We start from the raw sequence: 22412 nt of genomic DNA, 5'->3' as shown, positions 1-22412 counted from the left end.
ACAGTATGTTGATGATTTGTTAATATGCTCAAAAACGCTAGAACAGTGCCATCAGGATTCAATCAAAGTGCTGACTAAATTAGCAGAAGGTGGCCATAAGGCCTCAAAAGAGAAATTACAGTATTGCCTGCCTCAAGTAGAATACTTGGGACCATTAATTTCACACCAGACAAAGGCGATATCACCTAATCAATTAGAGGGAATAAGAAAAGCACCACAGCCACAAACTGTGGGACAAATGATGACATTTCTGGGGATAACAGGGTTTAGTGCAGACTGGATAGAGGATTATGCCATTAAAACTGCCCCACTACGGGCCTTAATGAAACATGCAGGTCATCAAAATCTTAAAGCACAACTGATGTGGGATTCTGAAGCACTGATAGCGTTTGACTCGTTAAAGAAAGAATTGCAAACTGCCCAGCATTAGCAACACCTCAGTATGATAAAGATTTCCACTTGTATGTCGCCCTGGAGGTGTTCTGACATGCTCTGACATTTGTGCTTATTTCTGTTACTTGTGACATTTTCATGGCTAAAGTCTGATTACACTGTATTCAGCACAAACTCTGCTACAATAATATATCAGCAGCATGTATGTAAAAGTTTGTAGTTTTGAGATAATGACATTTATGCATGGTTTGTGAAAATACAAAAAAAAATTCTCACTGAAATAAGGCCATGAAACCCATACTGATTATTTCTTCACAAGACTTTTGAAAATTGTATCACGTAGCCTAGAATATTTGCTCCAAAACTATGTGAAAATCATCCTGACTGCTCATTCAGATAAGACAATATATTGATTTAAAATTTTTACGACGTGTTTTGTGTGAGAAAGCTTTATGCGGAAGGTGTGATCACATCATTAATATGTAAGCTTTTCACACCTGAGAAAGACAAAGACCCTCCCCTAACGGCCCTATTAGGAGCTATCAGGCCCTGTCATTCTGAGCAACCTTGCACAAAGAATGAGGAGATTTAAAAAAGAATGGCTTTTTGATTGTTTGGATTTATTTACAACAACATAATCCAAAGATACAAAACAAATGACAAAAAAGCACTTATTGAAAACAATGATCCAGAGACAGAGACCTTTGTGCCATTCCTAAAAACATTGTACATACCTTTCATTTCCAAAGTGTTTGATTTTCACTTTACCATGTTCATGTACAGAGACTCATGTGAATGTTGAAGTCAGCAGGACTCAGTGGCATCTGGGCCCTGAAAAAAAAAAAAGTGAACATACTGATATCAAGAGAAAGGCCTGCACGATTTTGGGAATACATTTTAGATTTTTCTGGTTAAAATTGCTTTTTAAAATTCACAGAACACACACACACACACAAATGTTTCCAACAATATATAATATAATGAACACCAGGTTTGTTGTGCCTTGTAGGCATAGGCTATGCGCAGTGCTGCATAAAATAATAACAATAACCTATAGCAGCCTATAAATCTTCCAAAAGATTTCAGTAACAACTAAGCTAGAGAAAAATATATTGATTATCATATGTTACTTCAAATGTTTCCATTCGTTATGATGATATGAAATGAGATAATAGTAAAAACATGAAGCCGTTTGGTGCGTTTTGCTTTTCAAACGCGATCACGCTCCAAAATATGATACATTCAAACGCGATCGCGCTCCAAAATATGAAACATTATGGTTACCATATACATATCTACGTTTGAGCAGATATCCACAAACACAGTAACAGTAAACACGGGTCTAAATATTATAATATTCACCATATATCTAGCAACAGTTCAACTGCAATGTGAAATTTATGCAACAATAACAAACTAATATGTAAGAATTTCTTACCTTACATCTTTCTTGTCTTCAAATCGCGTTCTTCTTCTTCTGAGGTAAATCCAATGTAAGCTCACGGTGCGTCTTTCAAACTCGACGAAAAGCAGAGACTTGTGAAGTTTTTTCGTGCTTTGTTTTTGAGGTAACGAGCGCGTTCGCGTTCCATGTGGAGATTTGCATGTGAATCTCCATGCGTGGGCATGGTCAAATTAAAAATAATGAGCAAGCATTTGAGATACTGGACATCTTGTTGGTTTTATACAAATTACTTAAACAGAGAATATTTGTTTTCAGTTTGAATCCGATCATTTAAAAGTACACACTTAAATGTTTATAAAGGTATATGGCTCATAAATGTGTGACAAGTATTCGCTGAGTTTGGTTTCAGTTTATAGACGTGCTCAAGAAAAAAAAGTTCACCGCAACGGGGAGGCAGAAAGCACACCCTGTTTATTTTCTTTATTTTACAAAAGCACAATGTTTTGATTTGATTGTAAGTGGACACATACAAAAGTAGAAATATCACAGATTCTTTTTTTTATTTCTTTTTTCTGTGTGACCATAAATGACAGAGTAATTTAAGTTTATTGTGCTACAATGTGAAGAAAATCCAGCAAAACGCGCGGGCGCGTTTGTCGACCCCAGAGGGTTAACCCAAGCTAGATGTTTGACATACTCCAATTTGTTAACATATCCTGATGTTACAATAAAGAGATGTACCGCAGCAAACCCAGCTAATTTTGTCCCGCTAGAGGGGGAGGGAACACCTCATGAATGTGTTTCTGCCTCTCTGGCCTTCACTCGTCTGAGACCAGATTTGGAATCAACACCAATTGTTGATGCAGACGTGGACTATTTTGTAGATGGCTCGTGTTTCAGAGACCACTTAGGCAATCATGCTGGTTTTGCTGTTGTGCAAAGAGATGGGGACCATTTCAATTCTGTTGTGATGCAACATTGTGAACAACCTTGCTCAGCACAATTGGCCGAATTAAACGCACTGACTGAAGCTTGCCTGTTGGCTAAAAATAAAATAGCCAACATTTATACTGATTCTGCATATGCCCATGGTGTATGCCACCTTTTTGGTGCAGTATGGAAACAAAGAGGTTTCAAAAAGAGTGATGGAACCCCAATTCAACATGGGGACCAAATTGTTAAGCTAATCACAGCTATGATGTTTCCAACCAAATTGGCCATAATCAAGTGCCAAGCGCATAAAAAAGGCAATGATTTTGTGCTTAAAGGTAAAAATGAGGCCGATCTAAAAGCTAAACAAGCTTCAGGATGCCAATTAGCAGTTATGGCACCATCCGTTCTGATTCAGCCCCTGCCTACTGTAGACAGTATAGCTCAAATGCAATCCAGAGCCTCTCTATCTGAAGTAACTTTATGGCAGCAAAGGGGAGCGACAAGAGACGCTAACAATATATGGAGATCTCATGAAGGCCATATGATAGCCCCCACCCCATTGCTGAACATTTTAATTGCAGATGCGCATGGTTTTGACCATTGTGCAAGGGGGGAGATTATAAGAAAGATAAAAAGACAAGGATTCTGGTCCCCATACTTACAAGCAATGGTAGATGAATTCTTAAGTGAATGTGAAATCTGTGCAAAAAATAATGTCAGAAATGGAATCGCAACTCCAATAGGCTCCATCCCAGTTCCAGAAGGACCCTTTAAACATCTGGTAATGGATTATGTGGATATGATAAAATCAGTAAGGGGAAAAAGGTATATGTTAGTTATTGTAGACAGATTTAGTAGATGGGTGGAAGCAGAACCTTCAGCAGATCAAGGAGCACAAACTGTGATTAAGTTCCTAACCAGAGAAGTCATACCAAGGTTTGGCATTCCATCTCAGATAAGTTCTGACAATGGATCTGCTTTTATCCAAAAGACAGTAAAGGCAGTTATTCAACAGCTAAGAATAAAACAAAGACTCTAGGCTGTTTATCATCCGGAATCACAACGGTGGAACGTTCGAACGGAATTATTAAGGCCAAAATCAACAAAATTTGCGTTGACACTAAGCTGAACTGGGTAGATGCGTTACCTCATACACTAATGAGCTACCGAATGCAGACCAGCAGAATCACTAACTTGTCTCCACACGAGATGCTAACAGGACGACCAATGCCTGTGCCTCCTTTGAGGGGTCCCTATGAAGGGCCATCTTTAGAACAATTACAAATGGAACTGAGAGCGTATATGAGACAATTGACTGCTATACATAAAGCTATTCAGGCACAAGGCCTCCAGAAGGGCAGTCTGCTGAAGCAGGACCCTCCACCGGTGAACCACACCAACAAGAAGGGTTCCATGTACTCGACCTCCAGGACATTGATCTCCCCAACATTGATTTCCCCGACATTGATCTCCCTGACATCGAATTCTCCAACGTTGAATGGAACGAGTTACCATAACATGAGTAAACCAACACAAGGTAACAAAACAAGCAAACACAACGTAAGAAGGTCCCTGAAGTGGGCTATGGCCACTCATGAGAAATACACACAAACCGAGTATTACTTTGAATCAAATTAAGAAAAGAGAAATTATTGGACACAGCTTATCACAATGAATGGTATAGGTGGGCAGAATATATAGTAAAACAGGCAAAAAGGAGCACATGCGTGTTATGTTCACCCTCTCCTTTGAAAAAGCTAATGATAGTACCAAACCAATATGACCATGTACATTGTGCCAGATTTGGTTTGCAGTATTGTAACAGTCAAGCTGGACAAATAACTCTGTACTGCCCAGCGGAATGTTTAGCAATGTTGGGGAATCATTATTACCAAAAGTTTTACAATCAGAGAGGGTGGGGGAGTGAATGCAAAAAGCTTGATGTAAGAATATACCCAACCAAACGAGAAACCCCAACTAACTACATACTAGACAGATCATTGGAATATGAATGCTTTAACAAAACTATAGGCCAACGAGATATGGGGACATTCCGAGGCAAATGTGCCATAATATGGCATCTAGACAAAGAAATGTATTATGACCCAAATGTGTATAAGTCCTCTAGCATTATATATGCCACAGCAACAGTGAATAATAATATGATAATAACGACTGTTCAAGAGAATTGTGAAAATGCCACCTTGACCTTTCCTTTGATAGGACCATTAGAAAATCAAACTGAAGCAATAGCTGACTATTTCTGTTTGTGCGGAGGAAAGAGACTAAGAGCCACCCTAGTAGACTGGAAAGGACTTTGTGTCAGAGTAAGATTAGCCCAGAAGGTGGGAATTGTAGACTGGGATCCTAATGACACAGGAACACTGGAGGAACTTAATAGACAAAAACACAGAGTTAAAAGAGCCTATGTCCCAGACCCCAAAGTAACGATAGACTCAATTGGACAACCAAGGGGGATACCCCATGAATTTAAAGCTAGAAATGAGATAACAGCAGGTTGGGAGTCAATACTTGTATGGATATTACCAAATAAGAATCAAGAGTGGATCAACTATATTTATTATAATCAGCAGAGATTTATTAACTACACAGATCAAGCAATGGATGCCTTAGGCCATCAACTAAAATACACCAGCAAAATGACATGGCAAAACAGACAAGCTCTGAATTGGCTACTGGCAGAAAAAGGAGGGGTTTGTGTGATGTTTGGAACTGACTGTTGTACCTTTATTCCGAATAATACAGCCCCTGATGGAGCTTTTACTAGGGCCATGAAGAAGCTGAAGGATCTAAGACAACAAGTTGCTGAAAATGCGGGGAGAGACAGAGACGTTGGATACTGGTTTGACTCTGTATTTGGGTCTTGGAAAGAATGGTTCATTAAGGTGGGAATAATAATAGCTGTGGCTGTTGTTGTTTTTCTTTTGTTGTTCTGCTGTGTTGTGCCTTTTCTCAGATCCATGCTAGCCAACGTGGCCGCCAAACAGATGATTAATGTGTCAGTCAAACCATCGGCAGTTGACATTGGGTGCACAAACTCAAGAGTGTTATTAAATCCAGGCAATTGGTTGATGAAACATTTGTTAAAATTAAGATACAATTAATACAAAACGAAATTCACTTTAAAGGCTTTTGTGCTTTCTGTTTGAGGTCTCTGTGAAAGTTTTAAAGCAGTCTTTTAGTGCCGCTTTCAGAGCGGTCACGTCCGTAACATTTTTTCCTCATAAATGCGAACACGAAAAATTAAATAAAATGAATATTTTGTGTTCTGTGGAGAGCCAACCCTTCTTCATCCAGTGGGTAGTATTACTTTTGGTTTGCGCAGTGTAATTCACAGAAGTACTAAACATATTTTGCCACCTAAAAGTTAAAGATTTTTTGTGTCACGCATGTTTATTTCCCTCATATTTAATAGAAAACACATGTGTAGACAGATATTTTTCTAATGTCTGGACTCCTTTATTAAGGGAGTATGGATATATAAACAGACGTTTCAATATATTGGTATTAAATGCATTTTCTGAGAATTTCTATTTCAAGTTTTGACTGCAAACGTCAGTCCATAACGTTGGAATTGCCCAATTTTAAAGTATTTATTTTGTGGTGTAGGTCTACGTATTTTATAATGTTAACTTCAAATAATACTTATAGTAATTTAAAGATGTGGTAGCATTGGATCTGGATGGGAAGGATAACATGGGAGTTGGAAGGGGTGTGTCGTGATTCTGCCTTCTCACACCGCGACACAGGTTCGTGGATCTGAGTGTCACGATTTCGGTTTCATATCGCATATCGTTACAGCCCTGGTAGCTACCTGATACAACTATAAAATAGCAAGGTAACCAGTAAAACTACAGCAGACGACTAAACCTGGCTAATTAAAAAAAATAACTTACTTTAACCCTCTGAGGTCGACAAACGCGCGGGCGCGTTTTGCTGGATTTTCTCCACATTGTAGCACTATAAACTTAAATTACTCCGTCATTTATCGTCATACAGAAAAAAGAAATATAAAAAAAGAATCTGTGATATTTCTACTTTTGTATGTGTCCACTTACAATCAAATCAAAACATTGTGCTTTTGTAAAATAAAGAAAATAAACAGGGTGTGCGTTCTGCCTCTCCGTCGCGGTGAACTTTTTTTTCTTGAGCACGTCTATAAACTGAAACAAAACTCAGCGAATACTTGTCACACATTTATGAGCCATATACCTTTATAAACATTTAAGTGTGTACTTTTAAATGATCGGATTCAAACTGAAAACAAATATTCTCTGTTTAAGTAATTTGTATAAAACCAACAAGATGTCCAGCTTCTCAAACGCTTGCTCATTATTTTTTTAATTTACCACGCCCACTCGCGCAAAAGAGATTCACATGCAAATCTCCACACATGGAACGCGATCGCGCTCATTAGGCCTACCTCAAAAACAAAACACCAAAACACTTTACAAGTCTCTGCTTTTAGACGCGCCTGAGCTTACATTGGATTTACATCAGAAGAAGAATGCGATTTGAAGACAAGAAAGATGTAAGGTAAGAAATTCTTACATATTAGTTTGCTATTGTTGCATAAATTTCACATTGCAGTTGAACTGTTGCTAGATATATGGTGAATATTATAATATTTAGACCCGTGTTTACTGTTACTGCGTTTGTGGATATCTGCTCAAACGTAGATATGTATATGGTAACCATAATGTTTTATATTTGAGCGCGATCGCGCTTGAATGTATCATATTTTGCAGCGCGATCGCGTTTGAATGTATCATATTTTGCAGCGCAATCGCGTTTGAATGTATCATATTTTGCAGCGCGATCGCGTTTGAAAAGCAAACGGCTTCATGTTTTTACTATTATCTCATTTCATATCATCATAACCAGTAGCGGTTTTAGGCACGGGCGATCCGGGCAATCGCCCGGGGCGGCATTTTTGGGGGGGCGGCGCCGCCGGCACGAGCGAAAAAAAAACATCTGCTCCGCGAAGCGGTTTTCTATTATCTATCATTTCACTGTGTGGTGGGGAATTGGCAAATTTGCGCCCCCTGCAGCTGCAGGCGCCCCTGCTTGCTGAGAAGATGCCGTGCACAGAAGCTGTTTGTTTGAGAAGGGGAAAGGGGAGGGGGCGCGGAGGCGCGGGCGCGGATGACAGTTCATATAGTTGGGGGGTCCATATAGTTATCGAAGTCAGTCACACCTCGACTTTCTTCCAAATAACGCACATTTCATTCATAATATTATACAGGCCTCTATATTTCCTGCACATTTTTGTTTTTCTGAATGGTCTGAATGGCTAATAAAATAGGTAATACAAAACGATTACTTGGTCGGTCACCACCACCAAGGTGAATTGGTTTAGTCTTGACTTCTGGTCGTGACTCGTGAGTGACAGTTGGTATGGGGGGATCAGGGGAAATCTGTTGATTGTCGAGTGCCAAATAAGAGATGGACAAGAAAGGTCAAAGCCATCAGGTGCCCAATTTAGATACGAGCGAAAGATAAAGGTATGCAATGCAACTATGTTTTCTCTGTATGATTACGGTATCCATGATGTCATGAATGAAGGGGCAATATTAATTGGTGGGTATAACTCTTATTTGTTAGCCTTTTTGCTATGATTCTTGCTATGCTTAACAATAAGGTTTTAACTCAAACACGAGATCTACCATAATATTGTTCTTTGCCAGTGGCGGTTCTACATTGAATTACACCCTGGGCGAGACCCCCTTCGACCCCCTAACGTTATGCATCTTTATTTAAGAAATGTTTGATATTTGGACTGGAAACAAGACAAAAATACTAAGTAAGAAAAGCATTTTTGCAGAACTTGAACTTGTGAACCTGAACTTGTAACTGTTTTGTTGCAAAGAACAATATTATGGTAGATCTCGTGTTTGAGTTAAAACCTTATTGTTAAGCATAGCAAGAATCATAGCAAAAAGGCTAACAAATAAGAGTTATACCCACCAATTAATATTGCCCCTTCATTCATGACATCATGGATATCGTAATCATACAGAGAAAACATAGTTGCATTGCATACCTTTATCTTTCGCTCGTATCTAAATTGGGCACCTGATGGCTTTGACCTTTCTTGTCCATCTCTTATTTGGCACTCGACATCTACAATCAACAGATTTCCCCTGATCCCCCCATACCAACTGTCACTCACGAGTTCGAACCTGAACTTTTAACTTTTGTTGCAAAGAACAGTAGCGGTTTTAGGCACGGGCCAAAACATGATCTGCCAATGGGGTTTGAAGGGGGTCTCGCCCAGGGTGTAATTCAATGTAGAACCGCCACTGATCATAACGAATGGAAACATTTGAAGTAACATGATAATCAATATATTTTTCTCTAGCTTAGTTGTTACTGAAATCTTTTGGAAGATTTATACTGCTACAGGTTATTGTTATTTTATCCAGCACTGCGCATAGCTTATGCCTACAAGGCACAACAAACCTGGTGTTCATTATATTATATATTTTTGGAAACATTTGTGTGTGTGTGTGTGTGTGTGTGTGTGTATGTGTGTGTGTATTCTGTGAATTTTAAAAAGCAATTTTAACCAGAAAAATCTAAAATGTATTCCCAAAATCGTGCAGGCCTTTCTCTTGATATCAGTATGTTCACTTTTTTTTTTCAGGGCCCAGATGCCAATGAGGACTTCAGTGAACATGAACATGGTAAAGTGAAAATCAAACACCTTGGAAATGAAAGGTATGTACAATGTTTTTAGGAATGGCACAAAGGTCTCTGTCTTTGGATCATTGTTTTCAATAAGTGCTTTTTTGGCATTTGTTGTGTGTATCTTTGGACTATGTTGTGTTGTAAATAAATCCAAACAATTTAAAAGCCATTATTTTTTAAATCTCCTCATTTACAGTATTGTGCAAGGTTGCCCAGAATGACAGGGCCTGATAGCTCCTAATAGGGCTGTTAGGGGAGGGTCTTTGTCTTTCTCAGGTGTGAAAACAATACATATTAATGACCTCCGCATAAAGCTTTTTCACACAAAACACGTCGTAAAAATTTTAAATCAATATATTGTCTTATCTGAATGAGCAGTCAGGGTGATTTTCACATAGTTTTAGAGCAAATATTCTAGGCTACGTGATACAATTTTCAAAAGTCTTGTGAAGAAATAATCAGTATGGGTTTCATGGCCTTATTTCAGTGAGAGTTGTTTTTTGTATTTTCACAAACCACGCATAAATGTCATTATCTCAAAACTACAAACTTTTACATACATGCTGCTGATATATTATCGTAGCAGAGTTTGTGCTGAATACAGTGTAATTAGACTTTAGCCATGAAAATGTCACAAGTAACAGAAATAACCAGAAATGTCAGAGCATGTCAGAACACCTCCAGGGCCCAGAAAACAGCTCAGACCTCAGAGGGTTAAGATGCTTCTTCAGGTTGGAGGTGGAGTTGGACGCTGAAAGGAGGTTGATTGCTGGCAAGCAGAGGTTGCACTGCACAGTTATATTTTGTTCTCCCTTCTCTTTATTCAATGTGAAATGCTGTTTGAATTTCCAAGATAGAAACGCATTCTTGCCCTGCTCTGTTGTTTCGGCTCCATCTCTACCTCTAGCTCCCGCTGCTCCTCTTCCGACTCCATTGTGACTGATCACGCAAACCACGCATTTTTTCGTTTTCATATTGGGGCTTCTGGGAAATGCATGGAGTTGCCTTAATTTATTTAGAGAGTGAATAAACTCGTGAAACAGAGAAGTATCGTCATGTAATCCATTGATTTCAACAATGTAACTGTATTCTAAATACCAACTATTTAAATTGTAACTGTAACGGAATACAGTTACTCATAATTTGTATTCTGAATGCGTAACGCTGGTACATATATTCCCGTTACTCCCCAACACTGACAAGGGTAAATATTGGAGACAAACCAGCAGGCTGCATTGCTCAACTGGCCATGCGAGAGACCACAAACCTACCCATATTCAATCACCTTAAGGAAGAGCGACATGTGCTGCAAGAAGATGCTTATGTCGACGACATCCTGACTTCCCACGACAGCATGGATCAACTGAAGGTCATCACGTCGAATGTTGAGCAGATTCTAAAAGCTGGCGGATTCCATATAAAGCCCTGGGTCTACTCAGATCAAAGTGGGAGGAAAGAGTCCAGAGACCAGATGAAGACTGAGCCAAAGACTATGATCTTACCAAATCAGCTGACAGAAGACGATAATAAAGCCCTTGGCCTTGGATACACGGTACAAGATGACAAACTCACATCATGATTTCTGTAAATTTCTTAAAGAAGAAGAGGAAAATGAGACTTGGCCAAGATTTATTAAAAGGGCAGGTGAGATTACAAGCGCCAAATCCACTCACCAGAAGAGAACTTCTAAGGCAAGTCTCAGGGCTGTATGATCCGCTAGGTCTGGTTACTCCTGTCAAGCAAAAAGGTGCAATTCTTGTGCGAAGAGCCTTTCAAGAGGCCAAAGTTAACTACGGCCCAACCGAGAATACCTGGGAGAATACCTGCAGCTTTGTCGGAAGGGCTCTGGGAGGATGCAATGAAGCTTCTGGAAGAGTATGTTGAGCTGGGACAAGTAAAATTCATCAGACCCCTGACACCCCCAGACACTGCCATCAAACCGGTTAGTGTCACCTCCTCTGATGGCAGCGAACATGCGTACGGAGCAGTGTTGTATCTGCGTTGAGGCTGCAGTCAAGGCATAACCGTGAGGCTTGTTGAATCTAAGGCCAAACTGACCCCCCTCGACCATAAGGGCGATGCCATAAAAGTAGAGGTGTGCGGAGCTGTCTTTGCTGCCCGGTTAAAAAAGTACTTCCAAAGACATTGCAGGGTCCAAATTGAGAAGTGGTATCATCTTGTTGACAGTCAGAGACCTACTTAGGAGCAGTACAGCGTGAAAGTTATGGCTACCAAACCTTCTTTGCGAATCGAATTGGAGAGATTCAAAGCAGCACCAACGTCCAGGATTGGTGGTGGATTCCAGGGCAAATCAACATTGCAGACATCATCACGAGAGGACCTGGCCCTAAAGATTTGTATGAAGACTGAGTGGCAGTCAGGTCCAAAGTTCCTCAGTCTACCAGTTAATGAGTGGCCAATTAAATCTGCTAAAGATGTTGCTGCTACAGCCAGAGAAAACATCACCAAGATCCAGAAAAAAGTGTTTATTGCCGCACTTACTAGGGCTCAATTGAAGAAACAAGAGCCGAAAGAAAATTGGGGTTCAACCCAGATGGGACTAAGTAGACCACCTGGTGGAACAGCAGTTCAGGATCTAATTGATGTGAAGAGATTCAGCAATCTAACATGGCTGATTAAGACGGTGGCGTTGGTCTGGAGAGCTGCAAAAAAGTTCCTTCAAGTCAAGACAATGGACAAACTAAAGTAGGAGGCGGTATCATCACTCTCAAAGAAAGAGAAGATGCATTCAGGGACCTCTGCTTAGCAGTGCAAAAAGGTGTGATCTTCTCAAACTCCACAATAGATCGACTGGTTGTCTACAGAGACATGGCAACTGGACTTTTGGTGTGTGGTGGCAGAGTTCAAGTCTTTCATGAGGACCTCAAAACTGTTCCCCTCTTGCCCTTTGATGCCTGGATCGCAACCTTGTTGGCTTGTGAAGCTCATGACGAGGGACATGATGGAGTGGCGGGCACCTTGTTGAGGATGATAAGGAAAGCATGGGTTTTATGAGGACGACGAGTTGCTCAAAAAGTCGTTGACCGATGTGTCTCCTGCAAAAAAGCAAAAGCCAGAGTTTGTCAACAAGTAATGGGTAAACTACCTGAAGAGAGAACGAGACCTGCTGTACCATTTGAGTTCACCGCCATCGATCTGTTCGGACCCTACCAGGTAAAGGATGATGTCAAGAGAAGAGTGTCAATGAAAGTTTGGGGAGTTGTCTTTTGCTGTATGGCAAGTAGAGCTATTCATGCAGAGCTGGCAAACACTCTTTCTACAGAGAGCTTCCTATTGGCATACCAGAGGTTTACTGCAGTTAAAGGTCATCCCCGAAAGGTCTGGTCAGACCCAGGAACCAATTTTATTGGTGCAAAACCTGTACTGAAGGATCTGTATGCTTTCCTGGAAAGTCAAGATAAAGGAACTTTAGAGGAGTATGCAGTTAAGAATGGAACACAGTTTGCCTGGAAAGTGCAACCAGCCGAATCACCACACCGAAATGGAGCTGTGGAAGCTGCAGTGCGTATTACAAAGAGAGCTCTCCAAAGCCTTGGAAAAGGGTCAGACCTCACTTTCAGCGAGTTCTTAACCCTCTGGAGTCTGGGGTGTTTTTGGGGTCCTTGAGATGTTCTGACATGCCCTGACATTTGTGCTTTCTTCAGTTGCTTATAAACATATCAATGGCAAAAAAAAATTACACTCTATTTAGCACAAACAGGACTACCATAATATGTGAGCCACATGTATGTACATGTTTTCATTTTTGAGAGAATAATGTTTATGCATGGTTATTGAAAAAACTAAAAATGAAAGTTTCTGAAATAAGGCCACAAAACACATACTAAATATGTGTCAATAAGACTTGACTAATGGATGTCCTCGCCTAGTGTTTTTTCTTCAAAATGATGTGAAAATCATCCTGCCTAATCATTCACATAAAACGATACATTGATTTAAGTTTTGTAAAACACTTTTAGTTTGGAAAGCCAATATGTGGATGGGGCGTAAACGATCATGCATATTTAGTAGTTCACACCTGATTAGACAATGCCCCTGCATACTTAATGAGCCATTCATTCAGGTGTGTCACCTATAGCTAACTTAAATATACAAGCTTCATAAAAATGATCATTCTAGAAGAAAATTTCAGATGGCATTTAGAGGCTTTTGCATCTGAACTCTTCATATATATACACACACACATATATATATATATATATATATATATATATATATATATATATATATACACACACACACACACATATATATATATACATATACATACATACATATATATATATATATATATATATATATATATATATATATATATACAGTACCAGTCAAAAGTTTGGAAACACTACTATTTTTAATGCTTTTGAAAGAAGTCTCTTATGCTCATCAAGCCTGCAGTTAAAAAAAAAAAAAAAAAAAAAAAAAAAACAGTAATATTATGAAATATTATTACAATTTAAAATAATGGTTCTCTTTTTTAATATACTTTAAAATGTAATTTATTTTTGTGATGCAAAGCTGAATTTTCATCAGCAAGTACTCCAGTCTTTGGTGTCTTATGATCCTTCAGAAATCATTCTAATATGATGATTTATGATCAATGTTGGAAACAGTTGTGCTGCTTAATATTTTTTTATAACCTGAGATACTTTTTTCAGGATTATTTGATGAATAAAAAGTTAAAAAGAACTGTATTTATTTAGAATAGAAATCTTTTGTAACAATATACACTACCGTTCAAAAGTTTGGGAACAATAACTATTTTTTTTAAAGAAATTAGTACTTTAATTCAACAAGAATGCGTTAAATTGATAAAAGGTGATGGTAACGATTTATATTGTTAGAATTTTTTTTATTTTGAATAAATGCTGTTTTTATGAATAAATGCTGTTAACGTTTTACTCATCAATGAATCCTGAAAAAAGTATTCCAAAAAAATATATTAAACAGCACAACTGTTTCCATCATTGATAATAACTGAGTATCAAATTATCATATTAGAATGATTTCTGAAGGATCATAAGACACCAAAGACTGGAGTACTTGCTGATGAAAATTCAGCTTTGCATCACAAAAATAAATTACATTTTAAAGTATATTAAAAAAGAGAACCATTATTTTAAATTGTAATAATATTTCATAATATTACAGTTTTTTTTGTTTTTTTTTTTGTTTTTAACTGCAGGCTTGATGAGCATAAGAGACTTCTTGCAAAAGCATTAAAAATAGTAGTGTTTCCAAACTTTTGACTGGTACTGTATATATATATATATATATATACACTACCAAATTGGTTCACAGTTGGAGGCATCGCATTTTTTTTTTTTTTTTTTCACAAATTGTGCTTGCAAATTGTAGAATATCCAAGGTAAACATGTCTAGTAATTGTGCAGTTAATTCTCATACTGTATTTTCAGTTTTGGAATATTTATCCTCTCCACAAATTTGTCACTAATAAAACACAATACAAATTATTTAAAGAAAAAAATTATATTTACTTGTTTACATCTACCTTATAAATATATATTTTTTATTAAAAAGGTTACAATTACAACAATTCAAGTGTAATCTTTCTTTTTAAAAACTAAAGTATACAAAACATATTATTTGATGACTTTATTTTTGATAATTTTTGATATTTTTCCTCATCTCAGTATAGCAATAGAGTTTGCTAAAAGCTGTTCATTCAATACAGCAGTATTTGAAAATCGATAATATTTTGTAAAATTACATTTATATTTGCATTTATGTCAAAACCTAGACACTTTATTTCAACATATTTCAGTCGATTTTACTCATCTCAGTATAGCAATACAGTTTGCTAAAACATCATCATTCATTCACACACGCGATTTAAATTTAAACTGTCTTTTTGTGAGCTGTGGTAAACAGCGCGCATCTATGCCGTTCATTCATTCATAAACAGAAACCTGATTCACGTGAGAAGGAAAAAAACTTACTACACCATTCCTCAGCTCGCTCCTCGATATACCCGCACTTCTGAGGGACATTTTCCATTATTATTATTCCTCACAGTGCTGTGAGACGGTATAAACAAGTAGGCTACAATGATCTGATTCAACTTGTTTTCTCGAGCTGATATGAGGGCGTTCACAGTTTGCACGGATTGCCTCAGTCATTTGCGTTTGAATAGCGCGCGCTCTCCGAGGGCGGAGTCACATTACAAGTAATTAGATGAGATGAGAACGACTGACATCTCGCTCTTTTCTTACAGATTACATGAACTGAAAATATTTGTTTTTTATATAAATTACTTCATTTAAAAGAAGAGAATTCAAGCTTCATGCCTGTGTGTCTGCATGTCTGTTTGACTGAGTATTCGCTGAGTTACAGTTCATTTTCGGACGCGTTTCAGAATGGACTACACTGACAGAGAGAAGGCAGAACTCGCTTCGTGTTTATTTTTCTTTATTTGGCAAAAAGCACAACACTTTGTTTTTATTGTGAGTATACACAAAAATAATACACATTTAACAGAATCGATTGATGTATGAAACTCCTATGGAAAATCAAAGTCAATAGAGTATTTATGAGTTTCTTTTACACTGATAAAAAAAAAGCGAGCTGGTATCGCCGGCGATACAGTCGACCTCAGGGGGTTAACAGCGCTTCAACTAGCAGCCAATCTCGCAAACAAACATCCTATTGATGCAAGAGTTCAGAGCCGGGAGGGCTGCATACAATATGTCACGCCAAACACACTACTGCTTGGTCGAACCGCACAGACAGGGGACTACAAGACATTCGACTTTGCTAGCTATCCTGCGATAGCTAAAGGCTGCGAGAGATACAAACCCAAGTCAATTGCTTTTGGAGATCCTGGAGCCAACTTGCTGTTCCAAACCTGTTTGTGAGGAACAAGTAGCATATAGTAGAGAGGAACGTTGCCGTTGGGGACATCGTTTGGCTATGCGATCAAAATGCACTAAGAGGGCAGTTTAAGCTCGGAAGAGTCATCAGTGTAAACTCTGATCCAAGGGGCATCGTAAGGGATGTAAATGTTCAAGTTTCTCCAAACCATTGTGTCCCTGTCCAGAAGTCAACGGTCAAAGAATCTGCATCTTGTGATAGGAAGAGGGTCTGTCAAGGTACTGTGATGCACAGAGACGTTAGACGCCTTGTTGTTCTTCTCCCGGTTGAAGAGCAGATGAAGAAAGAGTAAAGGCTACAAACGGCACGGTTGCTAAGCTGTGCGATCTTCAGAGGGGACTTTGAAAGATCGAGTGGGAGTTGTTGCGGCAAACCGCCCGTCACCCCGCATTTCCTCATTAGTACCAGGTGAAGCTAATCTGCAATCTACTGCGCATCCCAGGCCGGATAAGGAAACGCACCATTGCTATTGTTTGTGTGCACTGGGAGCTGACGCTACGGCAGAGAGCAGCGCTGGCTCGAGTATTAGAGCTTGATGTCTGATTTGATCACTGTGCGGGATCGGGTACTCACCAAAGAACTCTGAAGGGACAGCCAGTAAGTTCTGAAGCTCTGCTGGTTTAAGAAATGAACTTTGTCATGCTTGCTAGTTGCTGTTATCAGTGTGTGAATATAGCGTTCAATGACGCTCTGTAAATCGCACCATGTTCTTAAGTAGTGTATTTTAACTTATAAGGTGTTTATTGGTGTAGTGTATTAAAATATGCCTACTCGTATATGTATATGTTTATGCTTTGTTTAAAGGGGTGGTATAATGCCCTTTTCACAAGATGTAAAATGTGTCTTTGATATTTCCAGAGTGTGTATGTGAAGTTTTAGTTCAAAATACCCCACAGATATTTTTATATAGCATGTTAAAGTTGTCACTTTTTGAGGGTGAGCAAAAAAGCACCGTTTTGTGTCTGTTCCTTTAAATGCAAATGAACTGCTGTTCGCGGCACAGAGGGCAGAGCTTCAACAGCTTGTGTCCTTTTACGTCACAGACATGCTCTGCAAATTTCAAAAAAATGTAGCCTTTTATGTTCAAACCGGAGTCAGATGATTTCAACAGTCAATGATGGAGAGACTCAAGTCATGTAAATGCAACAGGACGTTTCTAAATGGTTAGTTGATGAATTTGTGTAGCTTATGTGTAATTATCTTCTGGTCATTGATTAGCATATTCTGTCTTGATAATCTATAAATCGTGTTCCGGGGGCGGGTTTATGTAAATTTGAGGGTTTGTGATGTCACTAACCCTGGAGGAATGTTGTGTAGTCCCTACCAGCCGTTTGTTGTAGTCCTTAACTTTAAAAGCAAATATCTCCCTTTGCTTTGAACTTTGAGCATTGTAACTTTGCAGATGTTGTTTATGCTCAAACAGCAACGTTACACACTAAGTTTGAAAAGTGAAATCATAATCAACCACCCCTTTAACATTTAGAATTTGTTAACATTTATTTAAATTTAATTTACTTGGTTTACCTTATTTGATTGGTTTAATTTGGTAACTCACGATTTGGGCAGTTGTTTAAATACTTCAAATAATATGAAATACTGCTTAAAACCCATTTGATATGAATAGAAATAAAAACTTAGGTGATTCAACTATAATTGAATATGGATTGTTTAATTATTAAAATAGCAATTAATTTATAAATATGGTTAGTGAAGTGATTTCATAGCCTTTATGGTTAAAATTCAGTAAATGAAACTACAAATCTGTAAAAGCTATTAAATGCATTTTATACTTTAAATGTAAAATAAATTATGTATGTTATTTATTGTCATTGGGCTGTATAATACTTACCGGCTTTAATTGAATGTGTAGTATTTACCAACTCAGACCTATGTCCAAGAGTTAAAATTGAGTCATGGTAAACCTGCCAATGCACTTTAGGCTATTGGATGTGCTGTATGGCAAGCCGTTTTAACTTTTATTAATTTCCAGGATATGAATTCTTGATATCAACAATTCAATTTTCAGTCGGTCAAATTATATTTACTGATATCAGGAATTAGATTTATACTAGCAACAATGGAAATTTTTGATATCTGAAATTACATTTCCAGTAGTAACAATGCTAATTCTTGATATCAACAATTACATTTTCACTAATTAAAATGCTCATTCTAGATATCAAGAATTGAATTTCAACTAGTAAAAACTATAATTCTTGATATCTGTAATTGTATTTTCACTAGTGAAATGTCACCATAGGCTGCCATTCAAATTCAATTGTTGATATCAAGAATTGATTTCTTACTAGTTGAAATTCCGAATACACATATCAGCTTTGTATTTCTTACTAGTAGAAATATAATTTTTGATATCAATAATTACATTGTTACTAGTAAAAATGTGAATTCCTGATATCAAGAGTTACTAGTAAAAATGTCTATTCTAGATATTAACAATTGAATTGCTACTAGTAAAAATGTTCATTTTTGATATCTGAAAATGTATTTCTGATATCAATATAATTTCAGATATCTAAAATGGCTTTCTTACTAGTAACAATCTCATTCATGATATCAGAAATTAACATTGTCACTAGTGAAAATACAATTACAGATATCAAGAATTATAGTTTTTACTAGTTGAAATTAAATTATTGATAAACTTCAACAGTTTAATTATCTTAAACTTCACGTACCCTTCGTTGAGTTTTATCAGTGATTATATTTAAGTACCAACCAAGTAACATCAAATGTGTTCACCCTCCAAGCAAAAACACACCATGTTTACATATCAGTTCAATCGTTTGTATGATAGAAAACCTGGGTTTCCAACGCAGCTTGTCACAAGTCCAGCGTTCTCAAAGTCAATGATGGCCCGATGAGTTCAGTCAGTTAATATCCACAATAAGTTCCACAGGTTTAGGCAGTTCGAAAGACGACAAACCCAGTCAATAATCCATGGATGATTCCCACACGCATTAAGCGGTCGAACTTAGCATAAACAGTCAAAATAGAGAAACTTGTCTCATAACTTACTTAGCATGTGCTCAATTACAACATAAGGCTTAAATGAGTAGCAAAGAAAATACCTATTTCTCCTCAAACGCCAAACCACAGATGACTACCTTGAGCTACAGCTCACATCCATGTGTTTTGTTACCCCTCCATAACTTCTTCTTCTTCTTCTTCTTCTTTTAGAGTTTAACTGGCGGTTGGCAAACCAACTTAAGGTGCATTTACCGCCATCTACCGGACAGGAGTGTGGTCGTCGAGAATAGTCAGAGGGAATTATTCACCTATGCGCATCTATACCTATGATATAAATATGTACATATTAAATACGGTAAAACAACCCCGTATTTTTGAGAAACCTCATAACTTGATTTTTAACACTTTTAGATACATCTCCTAAGAGATTAACTAAAGTAAGCGCTTTCCCTTCTTTATATAGGACTGATGTTAAACAACTATGCTCTTCCATGTAATTATTACACTCTATTAGGACATGTTCAGCTGTTTCTGGCTGACCGCAATAATCACAGACTCCTGTCTGATGTTTCCCTATACGGAACAAAGATCTATTGAGACCTGAATGGCCAATCCTCAAACGTGTCAGCACTGCCTCTTCTCTCCGACTTCCATCCCTAGACCTACCCCCTCCCACATTTCTTTGCACACAGTAAAGATGTCTGCCAGTGTCATTACTATCCCACTGCTCTTGCCACATCCCAATCACTTTATTCTGAATAATAGATTTCCCTTCAGCTTTGCACAGAGGGACATTGATGTTAACCACATCCAATTTCAAGGCCTGTTTAGCTAGAATATCAACCTCTTCATTTCCATCAACACCTACATGGGCAGGGACCCAGACAAACTGAACACAAACATCTTTACTATGCAGCTGAAACAATATATGGTAAATTTTGTATAATAGATCTAGTCTGCATGACTTTCCTGTTTTTATGCTCAATAATGCAGCTTGACTGTCTGAGGCAACTAAAGCTCTGTTTATGCCCCCAATGCAATTCATAAGCAGCCAATTAAGAGCTAAAGCAATGGCAGTGAGTTCAACAGTATACACTGCAAGATAATCAGAAGTTCTTCTTTTAATTTTGATGCTATATTGTGGAATACTCACTGCCGTTCCTGTTCTCCCATTGTTAGGATCTTTAGACCCATCAGTATACAGTACAAGGTGCTCTTTAAACTGCTCAAAATAATTTTGAACAACAAGCCATTCTGGGGTACTACTTTCCTTTTTCAATGCCAGTTGTAGCTGCAAGTCCACTACTGGCATAACAAACAACCATGGAGGTATAGATGAACATGGTACAGTCGAACTGAACTTAAATTGTGTCAGGCCTACATTCTGGGCTTTAATATCCCCAATCCACCCAAAGCTATAATAGTTAGACTCCTGATGTTCCCAACAATCCTGCAACACAGCTTTTGCTGGGTGAACACAGCTATGACCCTGGAGATTGACCCAGTACGCATACATTAGCTTAACTCTCCTTAACCGCATCGGAAGTTCTCCAGACTCAACCTGCAAAGCAGCAACAGGAGACGATCTAAAAGCTCCACAACAAATACGCAACCCTTGTGATTGTTCTCTGTCCAACCTAATCAAATGACTTTCAGCTGCTCCCATATATGATAAACAGCCATAATCAAGGGAAGACCTCATGAGAGTCTGGTAAATCCTCAACAATGCTCCTCTTGCAGCTCCCCAGTCCTGACCAGACAAACACCTCAACAAATGATTAACTTTTTTACACTTAATTTGAACATACTCTATATGCTGCTTCCAGGTAAGTTTCTCATCAAATATAACTCCCAAAAACCTCACAACACTCACTTGTTCCAACTTTTGCTCGTAAAGTTTTAATGTAATGTCTTTATGTCGTCTTGAAAAGCAAATAACTTGGGTCTTAGCAACAGACATTCTAAAGCCCCACTTATTAGCCCATTCCTCCACCACCACAATTTGCAATCTGCATCTTCTTTTCCAGGTACTTCAGATTACGTCCCCGCATCCAAAGGGCTCCGTCAATTCAATCGAAAATGTCATTTATCATTATGTTGAAAAGTACTGGACTGCAGACGCTACCTTGCGGTGTACCATTCTCTACAGCATATGTACTAGAATAGGCCGTGCCAACTCTAACCTCAATTTCTCTTCCAAATAAAAAATCCAGTACCCAATTATAAAGCTTACCTCCAATACCAAGTTTCTCAAACTTCATCAACAATCCCTCCTTCCACAACATATCGTAAGCTTTCTCTATATCAAAAAGGACAGCAACCACTATTTCTTTGTTTGTCTGGGCTTTTCTCACTTCTGACTCCAAACATAGAATTGCGTCCATCGTATTTCTTCTCTTACGAAAACCACTTTGAAAAGGGCAGAACAAGTTTTTACTTTCCATATAATATGTCAGCCTATCTGTTACTATTCTCTCCATCGTTTTCCCTAACTGCGAGGTAAGCGCAATGGGCCTGTAATTAGAAGGGTCAGCTGCACTCTTACCAGGCTTCAGCACTGGCACTATGACTGCCTGTTTCCACACACCAGGAATCCTTCCTGTTTCCCAAACCAGATTGAAAAGCTTCAGGACAACATTAAGAGACCTGTCACTTAAATGTCCAAGCATAGAGTAGCAAATACCATCCTTGCCAGGTGTAGATTGCTTCACATTACAGACAGCTTTCTTTAATTCAAAAATTGAAAAAGGCATATCAAGATCCCGACTTGTGATTCTCTTCCGAACAATAACTCCTGGATTTTCAGCTAAAGCCTCCTCTCTACAGCACTTGGCAGTGTCTGACAATTTAAGAGAGAGAGAGAGAGAACATTTTTCACCGATGTCTAGGGGCTGTTTACACCAGGCCACTTCATGCGTTTTCTCAGATCAGATTGCAATCTGATTTATCAAAACGATTCCATTTACACCTGGTTACATAGGCTAAATGTGTGTGTTTTTTGCGGATATAAATCCGATCTTCAATTCCCGCTATATGCAGATTTAGGAGTGCACGTCACCGAAAGCAACAG

General features: G+C 38.2%; 1 protein-coding gene across 2 annotated transcripts in view; it reads right to left on the bottom strand.

The window, feature by feature from the left end:
* Positions 1-22412, bottom strand: part of iqck (IQ motif containing K) — a 170963-nt gene that overhangs the window by 134080 nt on the left and 14471 nt on the right. Inside the window, exon 1 of one of the 2 annotated variants that reach the window (XR_014607739.1) lies at positions 19051-19525. The exons of the other annotated variant lie outside the window; for it this stretch is intronic. The gene's annotated coding sequence lies outside the window, so the exon portion shown is untranslated. Of the gene's footprint in view, positions 1-19050; positions 19526-22412 lie in introns of those variants that run through there. 2 annotated transcript variants of the gene reach the window in all.

Source organism: Abramis brama (assembly GCF_963993115.1).
Source record: "Abramis brama genome assembly, chromosome: 9".
In the NCBI taxonomy this organism is placed as follows: Eukaryota; Metazoa; Chordata; class Actinopteri; order Cypriniformes; family Leuciscidae; genus Abramis; species Abramis brama.
This window is presented reverse-complemented; position numbering and strand designations above follow the sequence as displayed.